The sequence below is a fragment of the Peromyscus californicus genome, unplaced genomic scaffold (assembly GCF_007827085.1).
Source record: "Peromyscus californicus insignis strain IS unplaced genomic scaffold, ASM782708v3 Scaffold_21__1_contigs__length_65335640, whole genome shotgun sequence".
Classification (NCBI taxonomy): domain Eukaryota; kingdom Metazoa; phylum Chordata; class Mammalia; order Rodentia; family Cricetidae; genus Peromyscus; species Peromyscus californicus.
This window is the reverse complement of record NW_026294514.1, coordinates 31,576,124-31,601,625: the sequence shown is the minus strand read 5'-3', so window position 1 is coordinate 31,601,625 and position 25,502 is coordinate 31,576,124. Positions and strand designations below refer to the sequence as shown.

At 44.5% G+C, this 25,502-nt stretch overlaps 1 protein-coding gene and 1 pseudogene across 1 annotated transcript in view; one reads left to right on the top strand and one right to left on the bottom strand.

Annotated features, from left to right (window-relative positions):
* The window catches only part of Kcne4 (potassium voltage-gated channel subfamily E regulatory subunit 4), a 70,395-nt gene extending 67,132 nt beyond the window's left edge, over window positions 1-3,263 (bottom strand). The window contains exon 1 of the mRNA XM_052749985.1: window positions 3,121-3,263. The gene's annotated coding sequence lies outside the window, so the exon portion shown is untranslated. The remainder of the gene's footprint in view (window positions 1-3,120) is intronic.
* A 1,309-nt stretch (window positions 3,264-4,572) lies between these two features.
* On the top strand, window positions 4,573-5,588 carry LOC128117341 (glyceraldehyde-3-phosphate dehydrogenase-like; annotated as a pseudogene).
* Window positions 5,589-25,502: the final 19,914 nt, after the last annotated feature.

The following is a 25,502-nucleotide window of genomic DNA, read 5'->3' as shown; positions in this document are numbered from 1 at the left end:
GAGACTGAGACAGGAGAATTGCCCTGAGTTTGAGGCCAGCTGTAGAGGAAGGTCCTGTCTAAGAAACACAAAGGGAGTAGTCCTGGTCACAAAGCAGCTGAAGCAGCAGACCACTTCCTGATCTTAGTCCTGAAACTCCCCCATTTCTATTGAAATGTGTGAAATCATTTCAGACTGTCAATATGGTATCCCAGGCTCGGCAGAATTTCGCCAGCAATTTGTGTATTATCAGACCTGGACTGACCTAGAAGCTCGGATGTGGGGGTCACCTCACCACACAAGCATCTCTGATGATGGTGATGGGTAAGCAGCTTTGGAGACCCCAGGAACAAGCCATTTCCGTGCTCAGAGCTAAGGCTCTCCGTCTGAAGCTCTCTTTGTTCTTTGATATTTCTCCTTACAGCAGCTACCAGCAAGCTGATATAGCAAGAGCCAAGTGGAGAAGGAAAAGTGGGTAGCCGGTCCCTTCTGCTTATCCAAGGGTCTCCCTGCTCCCCAGCCTCAAAGCACCTCCTGTGAAAGCCTTACAGTTTCTACTTCAACCAGCCTCTGAAGCTCTACCCTCCCAAAATTGAATTCATCAGAGCTCTTCCTGCCAGGAAGATTTTTTTTTTTTTTGAGGTTCTTATACACACAGCATGAGTTTGTCCTCTGGAAATAATTGGAAAGTATCCAAGAACAGAATCACTGAAAATAAGCACTCCATGAAACCTGATGCTGGGTCTGTGGAGTAACTGTTTAAAACGTCAACAACAACAAAAATATCTCAATCGAGTGTGTGTGTGTGTGTGTGTGTGTGTGTGTGTGTGTGTGTGTGTGTGTGTAAGAGAGGCTGAAATTTTTTTAAATCAAATTTAACCGAGGCTATAAATTAATTTTATATTCCAGTGGTAGAAAAATAATCTGATCCCTATCTGGAAGCCAGGAGAAATACGAGTTTCTCATTTCTCATTTTGGAAAGATGCCAGGGGTCAGTAGGTGGGAGAAGTGAAGAGGCCAAAAGGCAGTTTTTCTTTCTTAATCTTGTTTTTTTTAATTGTATAACATGTATTGTCCTGCTTAAACCTCTTTAAAAAATTTAAAAAAAAAATTACTTAGCCTCTGGCTCCAGGCCTCCATCTGCCGTAAGGCAGATGTCATGGAAACTGCGCCTAGGCCAAAGCAGGGGATCGGGGAAATGATAAAATGGTTTCCATGACTCCAGAAAGGGACACTGGTCTCCACACAAAGACATTTGTCAAATGTCGGCTTGTTTCCCTGGCTGAGGAGCCTTCCCACTCCATTCTAGCTGCTCCCCATTAGTATCGGACCCAACCTTCAAAGCCCAGCTTACCGGAGGCACTGGTACCTCGTGGGGGGAGCTGGACAGGCGGGCGGCTGGCATGCCCTCTCCTGGGCCCTGAACAGCAGAATCCCAAGCATGGGCTGGGCAAAGGCTGAGAGAGCCTGGCTGGGTGCTGGCCTGGCTGGATGCTGTTTTGGTAGGGTGTTGGCATGGCTGGGTGTTGTTTTGGTAGAGTACTGGCATGGCTGAATGCTGTTTTGGTAGAGTACTGGCATGGCTGGGTGCTGTGTTTGGTAGGGTGTTAGCATAGCTAGATGCTGTTTTGGTAGGGTGTTGGCATGGCTGGGTGCTGTTTTGGTAGGGTGCTGGCATGGCTGGGTGTTGTTTTGGTAGTGCTGGCCTGGTTGGGTGCTTTTGGTAGGGTGCTGGCCTAGCTGAGTACTGTTTTGGTAGGGTGCTAGCATGGCTGGGTGCTGTTTTGGTAGGGTGCTGGCATGGCTGGGTGCTATTTTGGTAGGGTGCTGGCATGGCTGGGTGCTGTTTTGGTAGTGCTGGCCTGGCTGGGTGCTGTTTTGGTAGGGTGTTGGCATGGCTGGGTGCTGTTTTGGTAGGGTGCTGGCATGGCTGGGTGCTGTTTTGGTAGGGTGTTGGCATGGCTGGGTGCTGTTTTGGTAGGGTGCTGGCATGGCTGGGTGCTGTTTTGGTAGGGTGCTGGCATGGCTGGGTGCTGTTATGGTAGGGTGCTGGCCTAGCTGAGTACTGTTTTGGTAGGGTGCTAGCATGGCTGGGTGCTGTTTTGGTAGGGTGCTGGCATGGCTGGGTGCTGTTTTGGTAGTGCTGGCCTGGCTGGGTGCTGTTTTGGTAGTGCTGGCCTGGCTGGGTGCTGTTTTGGTAGTGCTGGCCTGGCTGGGTGCTGTTTTGGTAGGGTGTTGGCCATTACCCCCTCTCTTACAAGGTTTATTTTCATCCTCCCTCTTCAAAATTCCCCTTTTCTCCAGAAATGCATTCTTCAGTGGGGCAGCCAGTGTAATAAATAACTGTAAATAACTGGAATTAAACTCACTAAGTCACAAAAACATGAAAGGTGAAAGTAATAAGGGGGGCTAATTAAGAGGAGGAAATGGCTTTTGGGAGTTGGAGGGAACAGAGCAGGGTAGCAAGGAGTGAATATATGACTGAAATATGAAATGTGTATGTAGAGAATGGCATGGTGAGCCCATTATAATGCACACTTCATACATGCTAAGAAAAACCATTTTTAAACTCCCCCTCTTCACCCCAGCCTCTCTCTGACTCACATCCTGCTCTCCAGCCTCACTCTGCCCGGCATCCAGCCTGGCCTCCTTGATTCCCTCACAGGACTGCTACGTTACTGTGCCCTCTGCCGGAAGTCTTTCCCCGAAGGTTTTCAGGGCTTGCTCAACAAGCCTTCGGGTCTCAATGAAGTGTCGTCCCTCTCAGGAGGTCGTCTGTGACCATGGATTTAAAGATAGAGCCCTCCACTCCCACCTGATGTCCCCATAGTATCGTTGTCATCTGACACACCAGTTATATATATATATATATATATATATATATATATATATATATATATATATATATATTAACCTAAGCTATTGTCCAGTAGGATGTAAGCTCTCCAAAGGCAGAGGCTGTTTGGATTGCTGTCGCCACTGCACACAGCTTAGTGTTATTCATAGAAAACATCCCATGTAGTGAACAGCTAAACCACCAGTCAAGCCTGCCTTCGAACAGTTTACACTCCCCGACCCACACCCCAAACACAACCCACCCCCACCCCACCCCCATTACCAATTCCCTTATCTGACACTGACCTCTTATCCACATTCCTGGGAGCTTCCCTACACTTTTCATTTAGTGTATTAGGAGCGCGACTTTCCATTGAATACTGAAGCAGAATGCTTTAAATGTCAGCTATCTTGTGAAGACCTGAAAGGCTTCATCAAACCAAACCATCTTCCAGACTTAATGGCTGTGCGCCGGGACGCTGTGAACAGAGTTCCTCCGCCATCTTGTGGGCAACTCTGGAACTACAACTACAACCAAGCCGATTTCCTGCTTCCACGCGTGCGCGTGAGAAATGAGTGCTTATTGAAGTCCCTTCCCAATCCCAAAAGCATCCCCCCCGACACACACACACACACACACCCCGAGGCCCTCGCCAGGCCTCGGTTTCCAAACGTTCCTTGGCTAGAAGTGTTTTTAAGTTAGTGATTCTCACTCTCATGAAAACCAAATTTCCTCTTGGCCCAGCAAGCAGGCCTCCATCCTCCCAGCACCCGCCCCACACCCCAAATCAGGAAGCCCTGGGGGAAAGAGGCATGACTCCAGGAGCAGAGCTTGCGGTCCTCCCAAATCAAACCTGATGAGGCAGCTTGAGGCGTGCTACCATATGTCTTCCGTTCCAATGTCAGACCCCAGGTGCTAGGTATAAACACTCCTAGGAGAAGGGACCACCGAGCTAGCGGTTCAGTGATTGTGGCTATCACGACCACCAGCTAACATGCAGATCCTTGAGGACAGAGGTGGAAGGCTACTGGTCCACTAGAAGGCAAATTGTAGAGGCAGGTGGACATGAAGGGGCGGGTCTGTGACTCAGGCCAGGGGACTCCAAATTCAACTTCACAGGTGTATGAATTACCTTCTGCTCTGCCTGGCTAGCTATACACGACAGCACAGAATCCCCGCCATGTGCTGGGATCCGGGGAGCGAAAAGAGGCCAGGGAGTAAGTAGTTCTGTGTCACCTCAGCTCAGCCTGTCTGGACAACAGTCACGTAAAGCTGCTGGGAAAGGGCTGTGGACTGCGTGGCGCAGCTTGTTGGAATGAGATGAATCATTTGAGAAGACCCCATTTCTGAGTTATGAGAAGGTTCTGGAATCACATTAGCCAAGATTATAGAGGCTTTTTTGCTTTTGCATCATTTATAGAAGAAATGAAAAAGAGCACAAAGTCTTAAGATTTCAACTTCGAGCCGATGTATCTGAATTACCCTCAAGATGGGAAGGAGGAAAATCCACGGTAGTGGAGCGCTGTGGGAAGCACAACCCAGGCACCTAAATTAAATAGCTCTTCTCAGCAGCCAGCTATGTGAACTTGGGCTCCACCTCTCTGGCTTCCATGTCCCACCCTGTGAAATGGTAAACTAAAGCTGTGAAAGGCAGTTTGCCGACTCCTCAAAAAGTTCAACACAGGGCTCTCTGCTCCTCCCGCTTCCAGAGTCTGCTGCATCTTCTCGTGCAGGGCCAGCCTCATCCCTGAGACACGATGGTGAAGGTCAGAATGAACGGATTTGGCGGTATTGGGAGCCTGGTTACCGGGGCTTCCTTCATGTCTGGCAAAGTGGATGTTGTGGCCATCAATGACCCTTTCATTGATCTCAACTACATGGGCTACAGGCTCCAGTGTGACTACAGTGTGACTCTGCCCATGGCAAGTTCAATGGCACAGTCAAGGCTGGGAACGGGAAGCTCTTCATCAACAGGAAGGCCATTACCATCTTCCAGGAGCAAGATCCCGCCAACATCAAATGGGGTGATGCTGGTGCCCGAGTATGTTGTGGAATCTACTGGCATCTTTATCACCATGGAGAAGGCTGGGGCTCACTTAAAGGGTGGGGCCAAAAGGGTCATCATCTCCACCTCTTCTGCTGATGCCCTCATGGCTGTGATAGGTGTGAATCATAAGAAGTATGATAACCCACTAGAGATTGCCAGCAATGCTTCCTGCACCACCAACTGCTTAGCACCCTTTGACCAACATCATCCATGACAACTTTGGCATTATGGAAGGACTCATGACCACAGTCATTGTTGTCACTGCCACCCAGAAGACTGTGAATGGACCCTCTAGGAAGCTGTGGCATGATGGCCATGGGGCTGCCCAGAACATCATCCCTGCATCCACTGGTGCTGCCAAGGCTGTGGGCAAGGTCATCCCAGAACTGAACAGGAAGCTTACAGGCATGGCCTTCCATGTTCCTATGTCCAATGTGTCTGTCATGGATCTGACATGCCATCTGGAAAAAATCTGCCAAGTATGATGACATCAAGAAGTTGGTGAAGAAGGCATGTGGGGATCCACTAAAGGGCATCCTGGTCCACACTGAGGAGCAGGTTGTCTCCTGGGACTTTAACAGTGATGCCCACTCTTCCACCTTTGATGCTGGGGCTGGCATTGCTCTCAATGACAACGTTGTAAAGCTCAGTTCCTGGTATAACAATGAATATGACTACAGCAACAGGGTGGTGGACCTCATGGCCTACATGGCCTCCAAGGAGTAAGAAGTCCTAGACCACCTGCCCCAGAAAGGACACAAGAGCAAGAGAGAAGCCCTAAGCTGCTGAGGATGAGTCTCTATCCCAACTCAGCCCTGGACACAGAGTATCTCCCTCACAGTTTCCATCCCAGACCCCCAAAAGAAGGAGGGAGACTCAGGGAGCCCTATTCTCTTGAATACCATAAAGTTCACTGCATACATGAGAGAGAGAGAGAGAGAGAGAGAGAGAGAGAGAGAGAGAGAGAGAGAGAGAAGTAGGCAGGCACTCAACCAGAATTCCGCACTGATGAAGGTGAAATACCCCAAACGCCCATCACCAAGTGATTGAATAAACAAAATGTTGCACTGTGATGATGGGTTATCATCATGCTTTTGAATGAAAAGAAATTATGCACTGAGCAGTTAAGAACACTTACAGAGAACCAGATTCCAGTTCCCATGTCAGGTAGCTCGCAGCCCTATGTAACTCCAGGGAATCCAACATCACTTAATGGCCTCTGTGGGTACACACACACATGCATGCATACAGAGCATACACACAAAGAGGGACAAATGAAAAATGAATCTTGAAAAAAGAAAGACGCTCTCATGCCAATTATAGCATGAAGTTGGAGACATCAATGGTATAGCCAGGTCCTAAAGGATGAACATGTCTCCACTGAGGTTCCTAGAATAGATGATCTTCAGAGAGCACTTGGGCTTGTGAGGAGATGGAAGGGGAGTCCTTCTTCCATATGTGTAGAATTTCTTTTCAAAATGAAAGGCAATGTTACCACAATAAGAAGCAAACCCATAGATCAATAGATGAACCGGTATGAAGACTAGTGTTAATTATCAACTTGATAGAATCTAGACTCACCTGGAAGTTGGCCTACAGGCATACCTGTGGAGGACTGTCATGTGTTCATTGATATGGGATGGCCCATCTTAATGGTGGGTGGCACCATTCCCTGGGCTGGCAATCCTGACTGCACAAAATGGAGAGAATCAGTTGAGCATGACTACTCCTTGCTCTGAATGAGGACATGATGTGGCCAGCTGCGTCAAGCCCCCCGCTGCCTTGATATCCACACCATGATGGACTGGGCCTGAAATGATGAGCCAGAGTAAACCCTCTCACCCTTAAGTTGCTTTGGCCAGAGTGTTTTACTGCCCCGACAGGGAAACTGAGAAGAAAGGTAAGAGCTGCATAACAGGAGATGACAGGTAGGTGAAACAGATAGATAATGATGGGAGGTTATAGACAGATGTGTGGGCAGAGAGGCAGTAGGAAAGACAGAAAGAATGGGAAGTGACTGCACAGTCATCCCTTGTGATGGCTAACCTGGGTTGTCAACTTGACGCTGTTGGGACCAGGAAGCTTGAAGAATTGCCTCCGTCAGATTGGACAGTGGCCATGGCCGTGGGGCATTTTCGTGGTCATTGATTAATGTAGGAAGACCCAGCCCTCTGTGGACCGTTAACACCTCTGGGTGTGTGGATATGCACACACGTAGAAGGAAGGTGGATGGACATGAGCCTAGGAACAAAACAGGAAGTGGGTGTCTGCTCCAGGCCCCTGTCTTGAACTCCTGCCTTGGCCTCCCTCAATGATGAACTGTAACCTATAAGAGGAAATAAACCTTTTCCTCCCCAAGCTGCTTTGGGTCCATGCTGATTACAGTATTGCATTATTGCAAACAGTTGCTCAGTCTCTCCTCCAAAACAGCCAGTGCCTGTACTATACTATCTATAGGGCTGTGTAAATGTAGGTTCATTCACTGTGTTCAAAAATTGAGTTCAGTAGACTCTGTGAGCTAATAGGTGTAGCTTTGTTGATTATTAGAGCACAAAATGATAAAATGTTCTAATGAGTTGACACAGGAAGGATACTCATAGTTTTCCTCCTGAGTCTCCTCCATCCTGGACCAGACTCTCTCCAACTCCTGTAGGGATGGCAACTTCCTTCTCTGGAATTAAGAATAAAATCTCTAAAATACACTTTTCCTCCCATGTTCAATGTAGAAGAATGACTGTTCTTCTTCCCCTTTTAATCAATATGGACCATTCTGAAGCCAGGAAAAGTCATGTAATAGATGAATGGGGAAGCTGGACACCATGGGAATGACAGTTAACAGGATACAGCCATTTGCCAAAAATGTGACCTATGAGGCTGAAGACCGTGTCATGATGCTCCGCTCATGGTTTTTATTTGGGTGTGCTGGAATCGGCCACTTGGTTTGCTTTGGGGAAAAACATCCGGCTACTCTGGGTGTGGGTGAGGGAAAGAGAAAGGAAGAAGGTACTGCTCCAGAAGGGGAGGAAGGGGAGAATCCCTCAACTCAAAACAACTGGAAATTCCAAGCGGAAGTAACCTACTTGCCCCAGCAAACCAAAACAAACAAAAACAAGAGATAATTGATAGTAAGACTCCCAAGCTCTAGTTTTTCTAGAAGGAAAGGAAGTCAAGCGGATCGTAACTCTAAAGGAGTTAGAGCGTGGGTGTCTACACACAGAGCCCTTCCCGTGGTTTCTTATCACATCCAAATCCTGTAGATGTGCATGATCCGGGTTGGAAATATTGAAGACCATAAAGTAGAGATCCAAATGCCTCTCCGGCTATGAGTCCCTCCTGTGAGAAAACACGTCTGTGAGTGCTGGTGACCAGAAACATAGAGCAAAGCAGTGATGCTCAGTGTAAAAGCTGTCTCCATTGGTGAATGTGCTGGAGTGCCTTCTATACAGACCTCTCAATAAGGAACAAAATGAGCTCTTTCTCCACTGCAGACCATATTATAGTTGAGCATTTTAAAGAAGCTAATCCCAAACAAGGAACTGACTGGAGTAGCTAATCAGTAAATGATGTAGAAAGTGGGAATCCTAGGGACTGGGACCACAGCCCAATTGATAGAATTCTCACCAAGTATACACGAGGCCCCAGGTTGGTCTCACAGCACCACAAGAACCAGGTCTGGCAGTTCATTCCTATAATGTCAGCACTCCATGTCCATCCACCTTCCTTCTACATGTGCATATCCACACACCCAGAGGTGTTACGGTCCACAGAGGGCTGGGTCCTCCTACATTAATCAATGATCAAGAAAATGCCCCACAGCCATGGCCACTGTCCAATCTGACGGAGGCAATTCTTCATTTGAAGCTTCCCGGTCCCAACAGTGTCAAGTTGACAACCAAGGTTAGCCATCACAAGGGATAACTGTAGTCATTTTCCATTTTTTTTCCTGTCTTTCCTACTGCCTCTCTGGCCACACATCTGTCTATAACCTTTCATCATTATCTATCTGTATTTCATCTACCTGTCATCTTCTGGGGTTTTTTTTCTTTTTCTTTCTTTCTTTTTTTTTTTTTCGAAGCAGGAGAACCAGAAGTTTAAGGCTGTCCTCGGCTACATAGCAAGCCTGGTAAAAAGTGAGACATCTTTTATGTATGTAATTGGTTTTTTCAAGACATGGAACTAGTTCTGTAGACCAGACTGGCCTCAGACTCACATAGATCTGCCTGCCTCCACCTCCCAAGAACTGGAATTAAAGGTGTGCACCCTGTAAAAAAAAAAAAAAAAAAAAAGAAGAATTCTAGCTCCAAATAAAAAGTTGGGAAGGTTGGATATGTGCGTCTAATTCCTCTCTCACCTGAGTTTCCAGTAAAATGACTGAAAGAAACGTTAATAAAGATATAGACCTTCTAAAAGAAAATAAGGATGTGGAGACTCATAAATATTCAAAGATAACTAGAAGACAAAGTAGGAAGGGGATCGAAGCAAAGACGGAGGAGGAGGAGGAGGAGGAGGAGGAGGAGGAGGAGGAGGAGTCTCCTAAGGACGCTGTAGTCAGGAGTCTCCACGAAGGGGGACACATTTCAGGACGAGCCTGCCTGCTCTGCTAACCCCCAATGAGACTCAGCTCTCAGGAAGAGCATGGGTGTTGAGAGAAGTGAAATGGAACCCTGGACTTTTCCTGTCCTCCATCTAAATCCCCTCAGAGCACCCACAAGCCACGCGTCCTCATGCCTCAGTCTCCTCTTCGAGTGTTCTCCTCAAATCACGTTGACCCATTGGAAGCATCTCCACTCTCTGTCCTTCAGGATCCCCACACCTCCCAAAGGCAAGGCCACACAGCCAATGGATTGTATCCCTCCACAGGACCTCCGCCATACCTCACACTTACCTTGTGCGAGGGCAACCAAACATTTCAGGATAGATGGGGTCATTTTTTAATGACCCAAGCCAGTGTAAAAAGAAAAAAAAATTAAACCTCTAACAATTGTGCCCATAAAACAAAAAATAAGATGTTATGTCAAGGGAACAAACAAAAATAAGCCCCTCTGTCACAAAATAGCTATCAGAAATGTTCAAAGACTACAAAGAGAAAAATCAGTTAAATAATTAAATTAAATAGAGGGGCTGGAGAGATGGTTCAGTGGTTAAGAGCACTGGCTGCTCTTCCAGAGGACCCAGGTTCAATTCCCAGCACCCACATGGCAGCTCACAATTGTCTGTAACTCCAGTTCCAGGGGATCTGACACCTCCACACCAATGTACATAAAATAAATTTTAAAAAAAATTAAATAGAATCCAGATCATTCAAAACATAGATGGGGGTGGGAAACAAGAGACAAAAAAGACAGGAGAGCTGGAAGACCATTCTGTAGACTCAGTGAGAGACTGGGAACTTAGAGAAAGAGAGGTAAAGAAGTTATTAACGACATAATACAAGACAGTGAGAATTCAGAGGCGCATCTGGACCCTGAGGACTCAGGTCATGAGGAAGTCCGCACAAAGGAGGGAAATTTTCCACCCCGCCTTAAAGAATGCACAAGATTCTGACCAATGGGAAGAGGCAAGACTGTGGAGGTGCACGACACAGCGTCAAGTCAAAGGTCTGGACCAGGAAACGGCACAATCTTAGATTTAAACACCGGTTTCCTAGCATCAGCTTCTTCAGCCACCAGTCTGAGCTCCCTCATGCTGTGCTCACCGGAATCCTCTCCACCACCTCACAGTTCTCATTGATGGACTAGAACCCTCATCCTGGCAGAAGGGGGTGATACATTGATGGACCACACAGCCAGCTGGTCTAGAATTCATGTCCATGATACCTTCAGACTCTATGCGCCCCACTTACTCATCTGACTGGAACTGAAGGTCCTCGGGATGAAAGGGAGGACTCTTTGACTAGACAGATCAAAACATGTAACATAGATGACATGTTCAAAAGCTTCAACGACAGGAGTAGAGAGATGGCTCTGAAGTTAAGGGCACTTTCTACTCTTGCAGAGGACCCAGATTCAGTTCCTAACACTTGTACCTACATGGTGCTTACAACCATTTGCAACTCCAGTTCCAGGGAATCCAGCCTCTGGGAACACTCCATGCGTGTGGTGCAGACACACCCAGGCAAGACACTCACACCTGAAATGAAAAGAAATCTTTTCTTTAAAGTCTCAAATATTATGCAATGGAGTTTTAGGTGCATCGCTAAGGCCATGGGAAGCCGTAGGAGGTTTGTGAAAGGTGAATGGCATGGAGAAAGAGTGCTGTGGAAGGCTGAGCTGGCAGCAGTTGGGCGGTCTGAGGTAAAATAAAAGGCCTCATCATGTCACACTTCTGCATGAAGTCAGGTCTCCATGCGGTTGTGAACCCAAACATATCTCAGCAGGGACTGGGTAGACTCAATCCATTTTTGCACTTTAATCCTAACATACACCCCCAAGAAGTAGCTACACTGCCCATGCTCTCCCCCCGCCCCAGGATCCATGTTTATCACTGGTCTCTATCCCACTTCGTTTGCTGGGCTCTGATTCTAATGGCAGCGCTTGGGGCTCTTTTGCAGAGGCTGGGCCTCCCGTTCCTGGGGTGGGCTTGTGTCTAAAAGCAAGGTAAGGAAACTGAGGTTCTTTGAACTCCAACCCCACAGGCCCTTACCCAGGAGAGATGGGACGTGAATATTAACAGTCCCCTCCACAGCCTGGAGTCAGGCATCCCTGCAGTAGGGTTTATACTCCAGGGACTTTGCAGGGTCCAGCAGAAGCATCCTTCTGTGGGCTCTCCCAAGTGTGTGCTGCTGCCTGTCTGTCTGTCTGTCTGTCTCCTACCACGCTTTCCCAGGAGTCCTCCATACAGCCCTTGCACACACATCTTCAGCTCAGCATCCACGTTGGAGGACTCTAAGCTGAGACAGCGAGAAAGAGGGAGGGAAAGAGGAAGGACATGTCAGGGCAGGTGCAATGTGATGCGGAGCATCTCCAGACCACGGTCCTTGGCAAAACAGCCTCCACAGGATGAATGTGGCATCCTTTTACTGAGATTTGAGATAGGATGCTGTCACCAGGGTTCTTGAAATGTCAAGAGGGCAAAAGATCTGGGGACAGCCCTCCCTCATCACTCTGCCCAGGGGACTTCTTTAAGCCGGTAGGAAAACTGCTCAGAGCCACCCCACCTTGAAGGGGTTTCCTGTCCCATAATTCACAAAGCCAGAAGGAAGCTTCAAAGTTCAGAGGGTAGCCAGACAATTGCTCCCAGGGAGCCACGTTTATCTCCTTCCAGTTTCCCAAAACATACTTGGGGAGGATGGTGCTTCTTTTTTTAATTCTCTTGTTTCAGTTGAAGGGAGGAAAGGCGGCGCTCGGCTTACATTTTGATCTAATTAAGTTAGAGCCCTCGGAGGCAGCTGCGGGGATCAGACAGGAAGTCTATGGAGGTGTGTCAAAATGCAGCAGTGTGCTCCTGACCCTGTGTGAGAAATCCTGAGCTCTGCACCCCAGAGCAATCCAGTTAAATGGCAGATCCTGGAGTTCTCTGCTCCGTGGGAAACAGAATTCTTATTCCTGGTGAGTTTACTTTCCCAGAAGCCTCATGAGTCCATGTACTGCTGAAAAGTCAATTCCCACCGCAAAATTATACTCAGCTGCTGGGGTGGTCTTTGGGAAAGACACGCCATTTTATCATTCATATTCGTGACATATTCTAACTGAAATCACTGTGACTCACTGTTTCATCAATGTGACAGAAGACTTCAGGAAAGCTACTTAAGAGGATAGAAGGTCTGCTTGGGCCCATGCTGGCAGAGGTTTCACCCCCCTGGCCGCCCTGGCCCCATTGCTTTGGGCCTGAGGCAAATCCTGTCATGGTAGCAGAAGAATGTGGTGGAGGCTACTTACCTCATAGTAGACAGAAGCAGAGACATACAGAGAGGAAGAGGCTGAAGACAGGACATGCACTAACTGAAGAAGTAGCCACTCACGAGACTACAGAAACAGGAAAAAAAAAAAAAAGCCAAGTTCACAGAGGTCCCCAAAGCCAATGGACTCTGTGTGAGCCCAATAAAAACTGTGCCTCCAAAAATAAAATAGTCTGGACAGGGTGGGGCACAATTTTAATCCCAGTACTCGGGAGGTAAAGGCAGGTGAATCTTTGAGGGTTCAATGCCAGCCTGGTCTACATAGCAAGTGCCCAGTGAGTCAAAGATATACTCTCAAAAAGAAAAGGATATACCCTTCAAAGGAACATCCCAGTGACCCACTTCCTCCATTCAGGCTCTACCTTTCACGTTTTCTACCATAACCAGTAGTCAATCAATGAGAAAACCATCACTTAATTAATCCATTGATTAGGTCAACACCTTCATGATCCAATCACTTCTTGAAAACACAACTTCTAAGCCTTTAGCATATGAGCCTTTGGAGTTGGGGTAGAGGTGCTAAAGTCATTCTCATAGAGAGATGAAAATGGACCTCACCCAAAAACATGGACATTAATGTTTATATTGGCATTAGTCAAAATAGCCCCAGAGTGGAAACAGTTCAAATGCCTAGCAAGCGATTGACAGGTAAACAAAGTACAATAAATATATCTATACAGAGCTCTCACTTAGCCAGTAAACTTGCAAATGAGACACTTGCACATGCCACAGCACTGACGAACTTTGAAAACCCACTAAGTAAGCTCACACTCCAGTCAGAATGGCTTTCATTAAGAATGACAATGGCTGGGGGCTGGAGAGATGGCTCAGTGGTTAACAGCACTGGCTGTTCTTCCAGAGGACCTGAGTTCAATTCCCAGCACCCACATGGTAGCTCACAACCATCTGTAGTGAGATCTGGTACCTTCTTCTGGCCTGCAGGCAAACATGCAGACAGAACACTGTATACATAATAAGTAAATAAATCTTTAAAAAAAAAAAAAAAAGAATGACAATGGTCAAAAAAAATGCTGGCGAGGATGTGGGGAAAGAGGGACCCTTGTCTACAGTTGGCAAGAATATAAATTGGATCATCCACTATGGAAATCAGCATGTATTTTTCAAAAACTAAAAGAAGAAATGCTCTATGCTCCAGCTATACCATTCTTGGGTATATAGCTGAAGGATTCTAAGTGAACTTTCAGAGGCGCCTGCACATCCGTGTCACAGCAGCCAAGATATGGAAAAACAACCAAGATATGGAACCAGCCTAGACATCTGCCAACAATACCAGGGTGTCGCCTGATAAGATAACAATACCCATGGGTCAGTAAAGGGTGCAGAGATGAACCACTCTGGAGATGGTTTCAGGAAACAGCATCTGCTTTATTGCATGTAAACAGCTATGTAGTGAAAGCCTATTGACTGATTGATCAGTACATTACCTCAGACTGGACAGTGTGTCCTGACACCACCAGGGTCTCTATGTGGAAGAAGCACATACAAGGAGACATGGAGAAAGCACACTCATCAGCAGGCCAGCTACTGGCTACTCACACTACTTCAGAATCAATGTTCTGACTTCTGGGAATACTCAGGAGCATGGTGTGCCATGCTTCTTATTCAGAGGCACAGTGTGCCAGAGAGGCTGGCCACTAGGTCATGTCTGCATGTTCTCCTATAGACATCCACCAACAGATAAATGGATGTGTGTGTGTGTGTGTGTGTGTGTGTGTGTGTGTGTGTGTGTGTGTGATGAAAGAAGGAAAGGGACAATGATGGGTAGGAAAAGGCCTAAAGGGAGAGGTGGAACAAGGGAAGGTAATGGAATATATGTATCATAAAAGTAGAGAGGGACATTATTTGGAGAGAATCAGCTAGAGAGGAGACATAGGCATGGAGGTAGTTTGGGCATGTAAAGGAACAATGCATATTGGAAAGAAGGGGCTTAGTGGGAATGAAAGTGAGCTGAGAGAGCAATGGGGGTAAATATGATCTAAATACATTATGTATATGCATGAAAATGCCATCATGAAACCCATTGTCATGTATAATTGATATATGCTAATAAAATACTTAAATGTATAATGATATGCATATTAAAATGTGAAGATAAAACCTATTTCTTCGTATGCTAACCAAAAAGTAAAAAATAAAAATTTCCCACTGAAAATAAAGTTTGTAAATAAAATCATGTTTTCTAAACAGAAAAAAAAAAACAACAATTTGCTGGGTAGACAAGTTAGCTAAGTGAAGGTACTTAATCCCCACATGGTAGGAGGAAAGAACCCACACCTAGAAGTTGTCTTGAAGCCCCTATATGCTGCCATAATGTGAATACATGTGCACACACACAGACACAAAATGTTAGAAAAATCCTTTTAAAAAAGAAGCCAATCGGGGCTGGAGAGATGGCTCAGAGGTTAAGAGCACTGACTGCACTTCCAGAGGTCCTGAGTTCAATTCCCAGCAACCACATGGTGGCTCACAACCATCTGTAATGAGATTTGGTGCCCTCTTCTGTATACATAATAAATAAATAAATTTAAAAAAAAAGAAGCCAATCATAACTGGCCACATGTTATATATATGTGGTGGAGGTATATGAAATGTCCAGAATAGGTAAATCCATAGAAACAGAAAGTAACTCAGAAGTCTCGAGGGATGAGGGAAGAGAACAGGAAACGATTGCTAATGAATGCAGGGAAATGTTAAAATTAGATGTTGTACTGTTTGCACACATCCCTTAATGTTAGGCATGAACTTTAAGCTTTAAGTGGGTGAATTATATCTCGATGAAATTATTTTTTATAAGGCATAATTCAATTTATGTTTTGGAAAGGTCACCCTGGCGGTAGTGTGGGAAAAAAATCTGAGAAGTATTTTTAAAAAATGAACACAGAAGGGCCAGTGAGGAGGATACCCTAAATGCCAAAGTATCTGTTGACGGGTTGGACCACAGAGGGGCAGAAGGAGGGGACTATTTGAAGAAGACCAAGGTGTCACACCCAGTTCTTGGTGCCTGGTTGGCTCCTGAGCTTGGGTGCAATATGAAGCCAGCCAAGTTCCTGGGTGGTCACAGGGTGGACATGAAGCTTTGTTCCTTCTACTGGAGCAGAAAGCAAAGAGACCAAGCTTGTTTTGATGAAAGGGCAGCTTGGGGCTGAGAATGAGATTCCAAGTTTTGATAGATGGCCAGAGGAGGACAAGCACCATGGGAAATGCTGGAGGAAAGTCAAGACATGTCAGGAGAAAGCAAAGGAGGCCTCCAGTGAAAAGCAATACCTCAAGCTCAGGGCTAACTTAAAGGGGACAGAGGCCAACTTCAAACTTTGGATCCATTGACATAGTGGCCCTGGGACACCACGTAAGGGCTGCTTCCTTAGAGTGATGGGGCCAGAAGCACACGGACATGGAATGAAGAATGAGGTCAAGAAATAGAGGTGACGGGTTGGAGAGATGGCTCAGAGGTTAAGAGCACTGGCTGTTCCCACAGAGGTCCTGAGTTCAATTCCCAGCAACCACGTGGTGGCTCACAACCATCTGTAATGAGATCTGGCGCCCTCTTCTGGCGTGCAGGCAGAACACTGTGTACATAATAAAAAAAAAGAGAGAGGAAAAGAAAGAAAGAAAGAAAGAAAGAAAGAAAGAAAGAAAGAAAGAGAGGTGAGGTCTTTGAGTCAGATTCCACAAGCACACACACACACACACACACACACACACACACACACACACACACACACACACACACACAGAAAGAATGTTTACATCTAGGATCCTCAAGACTGGACCAGCAGAACAAGTGGGAATTGCTACCAAGAAAATACCTCATCCTACGAAAGGCCCTAGAGTCAGCGTGGATGCCAGTGCATTACAGCAAAACCACATTAGCCTAGTGGACTTAAAAATCGATAAATTTTGAGCTCACTCAGTGGAGCAACATGTGATCAGCTTCCCCCTAGCTTGCAGGAGATAACGCCTCTGATGTGAGCTATGATAACCGTTGCCTAAGTTACCTGACAGAAACTTATAGGCCACTTTTGCTAAGAGTTCCTCTCTAGAGACGACAAATGTCTGATGTATGACTGAAATGGGGTCCAAGGCAAGGCCTGTTATCTTCCTTTTTTAAAAAAAAAAAATTTATTAATTTTTTTCATTTATTTTACATCTCAACCACAGCTTCCCTTCCCCCTACCTCCCCTCTGACCCACCTTCCCAATCCACCCGTCTTCCACCTCTGTTCAGAAAAGAGCTGGCCTCCCATGGGTGCCAACAAAGCACGGCCTATCAAGTTGAGGTGGGACTAAGTTCCTTTCCTTGTATTAAGGCTGGGCAAGGCAACCCAGCATTAGGAACAGGTTCCCAAAAGCCAGCCAAAGCATTAGGGACAAGCCTGGCTCCCACTGCCAGGAATACCACAAGTAGACCAAGCCACACAGCCAGCACACTATGCAGAGGGCCTAGGCCTGTCCCATTCAGGCTCCCTAACCGTCAGTCCATAGTCTGCTCCCATGAGCAGGCCAATTGCTTCTGTGGGTTCCCTTGTGATGACCCTGACCCTCCTGGCTCATACAATCCTTCCTCTCTCTCATCAACAGGATGCCTCGGGCTCGGCCCAGTGCTTGCCTATGGGTTTCTGCATCTGTTTCCATCAGCTACTGGATGAAGGCTCTTCGATGACAATTGGGGTAGTTACCAATCTGATCACAGGAGATGGCCAGTTCAGGCTACCTACCCACTATTGCCAGGAGTCTTAGTTGGGGTAATCCTTGTAGATTCAAGGGAGTTTTCCTTGCATCAGGTTTCTACCTGACCCTGAAATGCCCCCCCACATCAAGACATCTCTTTCATTACTCTCCCCCTCCACCTACCCCTCAGCCCTCATGTTCCTATCCCCACCTGCCCCCTGTCTACCCAGGAGATTTCTTCTATTTCCCCTTCCTAGGGAAATACATGCATTCCCCCTTAGGGCCCTCCTTGTTACCTAGTCTCTCTGGGGCTGTGGATTGTAGCATGCTTATCATTTACAGCTAATATCCACTTGTAACTGAGTACATACCATGTTTATCTTTATAGGTCTGGGTTACCTCACTCAGGATGATTTTTTTCTAGTTCCATCCATTTGCCTTCAAATTTCCTGATAGCATTGTTTTTAACAGTTGAGTAATACTCCATTGTGTAAATGTACCACATTTTCTTTGTCCATTCTTCAGTTGAGGGGATCTAGGTTGTTTCCAGGTTCAGGCTAGACATCAAAATATCTAACAGTCCAATTAAAAAATGGGCTAAAGAGCTAAACAGAGAATTCTCAAAAGAAGAATGTCAAATGGTTGAAAGACATTTAAAGAAATGCTCAACATCCTTAGTCATCAGAGAAATGCAAATCAAAATGACTCTGAGATACCGCCTTACACCTGTCAGAATGGCTATGATCAAAAACACTAATGACAGTCTATGTTGGAGAGGATGTGCAGCAAAGGGAACACTCCTCCACTGTTGGTGGGAGTGCAAACTTGTACAACCACTATGGAAATCAGTACGGCGGTTTCTCAGAAATTTGGGGATTGATCTACCTCAAGACCCAGCCATACCACTCTTGGGCATATACCCAAGGAATTCTCTATCATACCACAAAGATGCATGCTCAACTATGTTCTTAGCAGCACTATTCGTAATAGCCAGGACCTGGAAACAACCTAGATGCCCATCAACTGAAGAATGGATTAAGAAAATGTGGTACATATACACAATGGAGTACTACCCTACTTTTCAGGAGTGGCTCTGTGCAACATTTATTGGCCTCCTGAAATTCATCTACCCTCCTTTGATGATACCTTTAAAATTTGTGAGCCTGAATGTAGCCATTATTGAGACCATTGATTCTGCTCCTTGTGTGCTGTTTCTTTTTCCTGTATGGTTCTTAGTTGTTCTTTTGCAGAGCTGCCAGTTTAAGTTGTGCTGGGATCAAGAAAAATGGTCCTTGGCGGTTCGTGTTCCTGGAGCTGTGTCCATGCCAGTGGACTGTGGCAGTTAGACAGATGATGCTCACATGCTCCAGAAGAGAATCTGACATCGCTGTTGCCGTTGTTGCTGTTATAGCAGTGGTGGCCACTGCTGCTACTGTTTCTGGGATTGCTATTTCTTACAACTAGCACAATGGAGACTCTGGCAGCAAAAGTAGCTACCACAGTTAATTAATCTTCCATTCTATTGGGCATGATAAATTTAATTCAACAGTTATATACATTTGAATTGACTTTGTAAGTTGTAAAATTTAAAACTCAAGTTCCATTTGCTTTTGGGATACCATCTTAACAAGGACTCCAATTTGCATAAGGCTCAAAGGAAGGGAATGGCTCAATTGCCTTTAGCCTCCTGGAATGGGTGGGTTAGGACTTCTGTTGGTCTTTTCTGTGTCGCACAGATTGCAAGCCCAGCACCACTTTGAGATCTTTGGCAACAGTTTACTCTACAGCTCACGTGGTTGAGCCTGTATAATAATGAGTATTAAGAGATGGGTAATACTTGGGGAGCACTCACCAACCTAAGACAGAGCACTTGTGTGGCCTGGGCGGGTGTCTCCATGACGGGTAAGGTGACCTGCTGATGTCCCATGCAACCTAAGTCAGAAGCTCATTTTTTAGTAAAAAGGGGGGAACCTGTAGGGCCCTGGTCTCCTCCCATATTGAGTAAGGCCGTTGCCTGCTTGCCGACCTTGACCAGATGTCCTCCCTATGCTAATTCCCTGCTGGTATCCACCCTCCTGAATGCTTAATTGGAAGTTCCTTGTTTGTGTATCCTGCATATTGGGCGTTAACAGCTTAGATGCAAGAATGTAGAACGTTCTGTAGTGAACTTCTGCTCTCTGGGTTCTCCCATTGTGCTATAAGCCTGTATTTAAGGTTTCCTCCCTCTTTCTTTTTTTTTTTTTTTTTGGTTTTTCGAGACAGGGTTTCTCTGTGTAGCTTTGCGCCTTTCCTGGAACTCGCTTTGGAGACCAGGCTGGCCTCGAACTCACAGAGATCCGCCTGCCTCTGCCTCCCGAGTGCTGGGATTAAAGGCGTGCGCCACCACCGCCTGGCTCCTCCCTCTTTCAATAAACGGTATTCGGCATTCTGCTGTGGCGAATGAAAAAAAAAATGTGGTACATATACACTATGGAGTACTACTCAGCAGAGAAAAACAATGACAGCATGAAATTTGCAGGCAAATGGATGGAACTAGAAAATATCCTAAGTGAGGTAACCCAAACCCAGTAGGACAAACATGGTATGTACTCACTCATAAGTGGATACTAGATATAAAGTAAAGAGCAATCAGACTGCAACCCACAAAACCAGGGAGGCTACACAGCAGGGGGGACCCTAAGATGACTGTGGCTTATAGTAAGTTTTGGTTTTACTCAATCACTGGGCAAGCCTCAGTGAAACATTTCACTATTAGGATAAGAATTTGTACTGTATCAAGCTGATAATAGAATAAATAAATAAATAAAAATGAAAAAATAATGCTGCTGAGAACATAGTTGAGCAAATGTCCTTTGGTATGATTGAACTTCCTTTGGGTATATGCTCAAGAGTGGTATAGTTGGGTCTTGAGGTAGATTGATTCCCCAATTTTCTGAGAAACCACCATATTGATTTCCAAAGTGGCTGTACAGGTTTGCACTCCCACCAGCAGTGGAAGAGTGTTCCCCTTACTCCACATCCTCTCCAGCATAAGCTGTTTTTTGTCTTAGTCATTCTGACAGGTGTAAGAATTGTTTTGATTTGCATTCCCCTGATGGCTAAGGATGTTGAACGATTCTTTTTCAGCCATTTGAGATTCTTCTGTTGACAATTCTCTTTAGATCTGTACTCCATTTTTTTAACTGGATTATTTGGTTTTTTATGTCTAGTTTCTTGAGTTCTTTTTATATTTTGGATATCAACCCTCTGTCAGATATGGGATTGGTGAAGAACTTTTCCCATTCTGTAAGCTGCTGTTTTGCCTTACTGACAGTGTCCTTTGCCTTACAGAAGCTTTATAGTTTCAGGAGGTCCTATTTATTAATTGTTGATCTCAGTGTCTGTGCTACACACTTCACAATAGCCATAAATAATATACAATCTTAGGGTAACTAACCTGTTTTCTTTCTACATGTGGTGTCTGTCCCCTTCTTCTTCCTGATAATTTGGCTCAGATTTTACTCAGCTTAGTATGTAGACACAGTGATCATCTTTTAAAAAATGTTTTATCCAAGAATATAACAAAGGGTGAACTTGGCCTAGTGTCCTTTCAAGCTGCCATGTTTCTTCCTATAATTGTATTGTTTCTTTCAACCATTCTTCTCTTACTCAACAAGGATTAATATTAAAAAAAAAAAACTGCAAATGTGGAAAAAGTAGTTAATGGCCAAGTTCAAACTGGAGAAGATGGCCAGTGTGGGGAGATCTTCCTTTTAGTGTGCCCTTCACTGAATATAAAAGAATTCACACTAAGAAAAACTGTGAAGGCATGGGGAAAGCTGTAGCTGTGGGCTGTCCCCTTCCATCTGAGGAAGCTCTCCAGAAGGAAAATCTGTTCGTACACATTTGCAACACCCACAGAGCCATACTAGAGAGGAAGTTTCTATGAAGGGCATCCTTGAGGAAGTCTTCAAGCTGGAATCTTTTTGTATTTGCTAACAAAACCCACATGGGAGGGAAACCCTTTCATCACAAGAAACTGAGGACCGATATGAAAAGGAATCACCAATGGGAGATATATAGATGGAAAAGGGCTAGATGAAGAACTCACACAAGACTGAATGAAGATACATATGTATTAACTCACTCACCAGCTCCATATACTGTCTCTAGAGGCCACACATCATGTTAAGGCACTGGGTTTACTGAGGTAATTCTGAATGGACAGGCCCTTAGTTTACATGTGGAAAGAAATAGTGAGGAGGAGATGCGTTAGAAAGAGATGGAGTTAGAAGAGGTTGAACATGCCGGGCGGTGATGGCGCACGCCTGTAATCCCAGCACTCGGGAGGCAGAGCCAGGTGGATCTCTATGAGTTCGAGGCCAGCCTGGTCTACAGAGCGAGATCCAGGACAGGCACCACAACTACACAGAGAAACCCTGTCTCAAAAAAACCAAAAAACCAAAAAAAAAAAAAAAGGACGGTGAACGTGATAAAAATACATTGTATCTAATTCCTAAAGAATTAATAGATATGTATTTTTAAAAGTAATCTGCAAAAGGATGTTTTTGTGACATATCAATGAAAAACATCACTGAAACCAAGATATATAGATATATGCACTCTGCTGTGTTTAATGCAGTATATCACTGTTTGGATCTTAGATGTCCCTCATAGGTTTTGAAGGATTAGACCCCAGCTGATGGTAAGGAGCCAGGGCTTAATGGGAGGATGCTAGGCTTCTGGGGACATTTACCTGAAGGTGTGGGAAAATCTACCCATGTTTTCCTTCCTGACCACCACAGGACCAGGCACAACAAAGCCTGATTCGAACTTAAACTGATTTGAACTGATCACGAACTGAAACTTCTGAAACCAGAAGCCAAATCAAACTTTGCCTCAACTTAACTTTCCAAGGTATTTTGTCAGAGCAATGGAAAGCTAAAACAGAATCTTTGTATGACAATACTACCTTATGCTAAAATCATATACAAATTTGATGTGCTAACAATGTTTTAAAATAATATTCTGAGCAGTTATTGAAAATGAGATCTGGGTATTTTGTTGATGCAACTAACAAGTAAAACATACTGAAGCTTCAGATACATGAAAATACCTTACCTTGGTTACTACAGGATAACATAAAAAATGCTTTTATATAAAGTGCTAAGTTGGGGCTGGAGAGATGGCTCCACTATTAAGAGAATTGCCTACTCTTCCAGAGGACTTGGGTTCGATTCCCAACATCTATATGGTGGCTCACAACCATCTATTAACTCCAGTTCCAGGGTATCCAACACCTTCTTCTGGCCTCTGTGAGCACTGTACTCACTGTATAGTACATACATATACATGCAGAAAAAAAGCACCTATACACATAAAAATTTAAAAAAAAACTTAAAAGCTAAGTTATAATCAAGTTACATATACCCTGTCTTACCATAAATAAACATTACTGGCAAGGTGGAGTTAGCTTCTGAGATACTTGGCCTGATACAGTCTTCCTACCATAAGCATGGCATTAAAAGTTGGAGAAAAAAAAAAAAGATAGACATTATTTTTACCCAACCAATTTTAATGGTAAATTTACAAGTCTTTATGTTTATCAGTACTGTAACCAAAAGGAGTGAAGGAGGAACTAAGGATAGGCTAGGGAGAAGTTAAGAGTACAAGAATGCTACAACATATTAAGAACACAATTTGCTAGGCCACAGAGGAAAATTCTTCAAACTCCCTTTTTCAACCAATATTTCAGGAATGTCAGTCAAAGTTTAACTTTTATAGAACTTTTCCTTCTTTAGAAAAACACCATAGTTTGCCAGAAACTCTTATATATCTTTATCTTCAAACTTCATGTCATTACAACCAACTTGTTTAGGATGCATACTTTCTTGAGCAAAAAAACAGCAATACCCAAGAACACACTGGAAATCAGCTCACAATAGGCAAGCAGCAGATCCAGGCAGGATGCATCATGGCCATTCAGTGTGGTCCAGCATGCAATGTTTAGCAGAAGCTCTTTGGGGGCACTGCAAATGGACATACTCTTCCTACAAAAGGGACTCACAAGGCAGGTATTTTCCTAAATGTCTTAAAAAGTTGTATCACAGGGGATGTATGTTTTAAGGCTGTAAAACATCTAGTATTCTGTCAGCTGCTGTTATTTTGGATTCATCTATTTTTAAGCAATGCTGAAAAATTACAAACTTTATGCAACATTGTAGACGTCGATGAGAGCTCACAAACTCGGTTTTAATAACAGGTGCTCATTTTAGCTCTTCTGTAGTCAGCGAAACCTGTTAAGTGAAATTTCACCACCACAAAAGCAAGCAAACAACAAAAGACTGAGTGTGAGCATGAGGAGAGATGGCCACCAGGACATATTCTAGAGACAGCTACTTACTGATGTTCAGTTATTCCACAGTTAGCTTATTTCTAGAAAAGAGTAAAAGTGGTTCAGAACCATTCTTTAAGGATCCACATTATTTACACAAGTACATATTTACTTTGAAATTCCTTAGTTTTTGTCCTAAACTAATTAATAATCCATTGGTTTCATTTGGTTAGTTTGGATTTGGGGGATAGGTTCTTGGGTCTTTTTTTTTTTTTTTAACTGAAAGATTTTTCTCCTTGAAACAAAAAAATTTTGTGAATTTTTCAGGTCACCTTGATTGGGCTAGAGAACGGTTTGTTTGAAATGGGTCATTATCATGTTCTACTGTGGCATTTAAGACTTGCCCTCTGATATTTTAGAACTAAACATAATTCTAAACTTAATTCGTGCAAGGAAGTGAATGGAATTTGATAGACTAAAGCAGCTTTATTTGCTGTTCAGAGAAATCGGCCATTACTCTGACCTGATGAGACACTACCTCTTAATTTGACACTTCAAATCACAATTATTAGTATCTTTCCAAATACACTGAAGCTTACATTTAATCTTAAAAAAAAAAATCCTTTGAACAACGGCTGGGAGACTGGGAGGCTGGCTTAGCATTAATAGCATGTACCTCTCATGCACAGGGCTAGAGTTTGGTTCCAATCACCCACATCAGGCTCACAGTAGCCTGTAGCTTCAGAAGATTACATGTCCCCTTCTGACCGCTTCAGTCAACTGCACTTACGCACATACCACCACCACCCATACATATACATATTTTAACACAATTATTCTGAAGGTAAGACATCAGACACAAATGCTCTCCACCCACCATGGGTTAATTATCAGCTCACAGCATTCTGATATTGAGAAGTTTCATTTACTTCTTTCTACACTTTTCCTTCTTTGGAAAGTTTGAAAGTTTTCAAACATCATTTAAGAGTTAAATTTCAACAAAGAAAAAAGTATTCCAAACGTAATATACAAAACCACAAAACACCGTACTAGGATATCTCCAAATAAGTAGTTTGTAACGTGCCGATTCCTCTCCCCACCCCAGCCCACTCCTGACACACACATAAACCTCACCTACACAGGCCTGCATTCTCATGTGCTTTCTGTTCTCTACATCCTTTTTTACTTTTGACGCCTAAAGTAACTGAGATCAAGAAAAATGTCTGGCTGGGTATGGTGGTGTATACTACTTTAATCCCAGCACTTGAGAAGCAGAGGCAAGAGGATTCTCTGTGAGTTCCAGACCATCTTGGTCTATGTGGCAAGACACTGTCAAGAAAGGAGGGAGGGATGAGAGACGGAGAGGAGGAAAGACAGGCTGATGAGTACACTACCACACATGTATCCTAACTGATGCAATAGGACTCTTCACTAGAAATGACGCAGTAAGAAGGATTCATGGACAGGCTAAACTTTCATGTTCGAATATGAAATGCTACAGTGGTAAGGAATTGTGATTTTAACAAGCTCCTACCACTGAGATATCGGTCTACCCATCTCTCTACTTCTTGTACTCACTCTCTCTTGAACATGTGCACTACTGTTAAAACAATTCATTACAAAATGAGAACTATCTAATGTTAGAAAGTAGGCGAGTTTGAACAGAATCGTTTTCTATGACTAACCTGAGGCAAATAAGTGTGCATACAATCAGCGAAATAAATAACAGGTTTCCATCCTTT